This window comes from Frankliniella occidentalis, unplaced genomic scaffold (assembly GCF_000697945.3).
Source record: "Frankliniella occidentalis isolate FOCC.00 unplaced genomic scaffold, Focc_3.1 Scaffold60, whole genome shotgun sequence".
Classification (NCBI taxonomy): Eukaryota; Metazoa; Arthropoda; class Insecta; order Thysanoptera; family Thripidae; genus Frankliniella; species Frankliniella occidentalis.
In genome coordinates this window covers 636,266-639,683 of record NW_026267190.1, presented here as the reverse complement: position 1 = coordinate 639,683, position 3,418 = coordinate 636,266, and positions in this window count along the sequence as shown.

Sequence of the window (3,418 nt, the reverse complement as noted above, 5' to 3'; positions counted from 1 at the left end):
TGGGCTTGTTTCGACAGACAGATTTTATTTATTGTATCCTGGCGGGCGCGGCGTGGCGTGGCGCGGGGCCCGGAGACCGGACCGGCGGGGCAGGGGGTTTACTCCACTTGACCCGGTGCAGGCGCTATTGTGCGGGCGCCATCTTCTCGTCAGCATTCCACCGAACGCATTTACCATGCAAGCCAAAGTTCCGGTTTTTAGGAAGAAAGCACAGCCAGCTCGGCGAAAGCTCGAGGGCACTGGCGACTTTCCAAAAACGGAAACTAAATTCCTTTTAATTATTTTTTTTAGTGGTTGTTTCTGTTTTTCTCCTCCTTGCGTCACGTGCGAGTCCAAGGCAATCCCTCAAACGCTGCACAGAATTCGTAAGGGGCGGCCGTGGCTAGCCGTGACGAGACGCGTGGGCATAGTGCCCCCCCCCCCCTAGGTCCTAGGAGCACCCGCACACAGGGCGCACAGGCCAGGCCGCTGGAGGTCCGTGACCTTTCCAGCTCGTCTCCAGCCGGGATTACCGCTTACCGCCCCCGAGCACCGAGACAATAATACCCCGGTGCTCCTTAGCTCCCTTCCTGCGCCCCGCACCTGGCAAAGGAGCTATGGCGAGGAAGCACAGAAAGTGTAGGAAAACTTAAACCTGAACTTTCTTGGAGGAAGATGGAGCATCGAGCTCTAGGACTGCTCATTTGCACGACACGTCCCCACCGTCACTGCAGCCGAGTGTTCCAGCGAGGTCCCGCGCACACGGCTCTCTTGGCTCCGCGCGGCTCCGCGCTAGCACCTGGCACCGCACCAAGCATGTCCGTTTTGCTCGGGTTGTCAATCTCCCTCGTTAGGTCTAGCCGTGCCAAGCGTCATCATCCCAGCGTTATGGACGTGTCTGTTATTTACTTATTTATTTCACGCATTGTCCCGTGCCAATGGGGAAATTTTGATAAGTTTCCGAATTTTTAAACAATTAGAAAAAATAAATGTTATTAGCGGAATAGTAACCCCAGTTTGACCTCGAACTTTGCAAGTATACAGGGTGCCTTAGTGACTCACAGACTAAGGTGTAATGGTCGAGCCTCACTGTATGAGGTCAACTTGACGTGGGTCATACGGTTGCTTCCAAATTATTATTTTTTTCCCTGTAAAGACAGTTTGCGGGGAAAACGGCAAAGAAAAGAAGGGGACTCGGGGGAGACCCCGGTCGGTCGGCGGCGGCCACGGCCGGGTGGGTATTGCTTGCCTGCCTAGGCACCCCCTCCCCCTCCAGGTGAGGCTGGGGCTAAGGTGAGGCCGGGGAGGAGCATCCAAAAGAGGCTTTGGGGGATTTGGGGGTCCGCGCCAAACAACTCGGACAATTACCGTTTTACGGTTCCTAGAAAAAAAAATGCCGCCCAGGGATGGGCATCGGCAGGTGGGCGGGGGGAGGGGAGGGGGAGGGGCAACACCGCCACAAATCCATCCGCTCGTACAGTGCCGGCGCACCGGCCCACAAAGTGCGTACTTTGTGCACTGGGCCGCCCACGCCGTGCTGTATTACTTGCAATTGCACTTTGCAGTTTGCCCCCCCCCCTCTACCCCAGCAAAAAAGAAGCATAGTTTTCACCTTCTTCCCTCCTTCTCTTGCTCTTCTTCCGGCATTCTGGGCCAGGCCCATGCCCTGCTCTGTACTCCACGTCCTAGCCCTTGTCCACGATGGTCCATACGGTGTCCACAGCATCCACATGACGCGACTCCCTCCCGGTGCCGCCCCCACCGCCCTCCCTCTCCCACGGCCAGCCCCCTAATCGTGCACCCCACCGCCCTCCAGGTCCAGGTGGACCGCGTCTCCCACGCTGCAGATGCCAAAAGCGTCAGACCCCTGCGCAGCAACCAGGACACAAAAATCGATTCTGTCCCCTTCTGGAGAAGACAGAACTCGAGATTTATGATAAAAGCGCACAGGTGCAACGCACTCGGGATTGGCGGGGCGGGGGGATAATAGTGGAGGGGGTTCGAGGGGAGAATGAATGAGGGCAGGGGAGAAGTCAAGCCCTGAGGCGGCTGCATCCTCCCCACGGTCGAGGACGCCCCCTGACTGCGGCTTGTTCTTGACGGTGTACTCGTGAAAGCTCGTTTGATGAGGTGGAGCGTTCCCCCGGAGAGCCTCCTCGGAGTGACAGATTCTCGAGCGCTTGCTCCACCTTCTTTCCCTATAACTTTGAGTGGATGACGTGCCGGGGCGATTCCTCTCACCGGGCCTGACACGGGGCCGGTGTGTGACAGGCGGCCCGGGCGCGGCTCGGCGGTCGCGGTGGGGTGGGGTGAGGCGGGGTGCGCATCGCGTTGTTCAAAGCTGCAGGGGCGGCCGGGACCTCGCCTCAGAGACTTGAAGGACGGCCCCCTTAAACAGCCCCAGAGTCCAGGTCCAGGGGGCCGCGGCCCCCGCACAGGTCCGCAGGTCCGCAGGTCCGCACTCGCACTCCCCTGGACCCGGCGCGCGGCGCGGCGAGGCGGGGCGGGGCGGGGCGGGGCAGAGTGGCCATAGCGAACTGGAGGCTGGCTGGTTGGGCAGGGTAGGGCTGGGCTGGGCTTGTTTCGACAGACAGATTTTATTTATTGTATCCTGGCGGGCGCGGCGTGGCGTGGCGCGGGGCCCGGAGACCGGACCGGCGGGGCAGGGTCGGCGCGCCGCCATGCTGGCCGTGCCGGTCGTGGCCGCCGCCAGAGGCCGCCGCCGGCTACTCCCCGAATAAAACCCAAACCCTGGCCGGCACCGCGGAGCCTGGCGGAGCGGCGCACCAAACAACAAAATCAGAGGCTCGCAAAATTCACCTCCCCGCCGAAATGCACCTTCAACTCCACCGCGGGTCCCTGGCGTGGTGACCGCGGGTCCAGTGAGGGAGGAGGGCCCAAGTGCGGGCTGCCGTGAGCCGGGCGTGCCGGGCGGCACACCGTGCGGCGGCGGGAGGGGACGCTGCATACCACGCTTACCGCCGTTTCGTTTGCCGCCAACGGCCGCCCAATCAGCGGAGCGCCCGCGCTGCCCGCCAAGCGCCGTTTGGGAAAATTATAGCCCCGCAATTTACTTTGATTTATTTCATTTTTCCACCTTTTTGGGGAGGGGGGGCAATATTTTGTTTTTGTTTTAGTGATTGAAAGTAAATTTTTGCAACTCCTCATTTCGCCATGCGCGCGGGGACCTCTACGCACGCGTCGCCGGGCGGGGCACGGCGCGCGCTTACGGACCGCCCCGCCGCGCCGTGTCATCCCGCTTACGGACGCGCCCCGGAGGGACGTCCAGGGGCACACAAGGGCCTAAGCCGGGCGGGGCCGGGCAGGGGGGCATCGGTGGGCATCGGTTGGGCCCCCTCGCTCCTCCGGACCCTCTCCGGACGGGCCGACGAGGCGCTGCTTGGAGAGGCCGCGGGGCGGGAGGTGAGGGGGGCCCCGG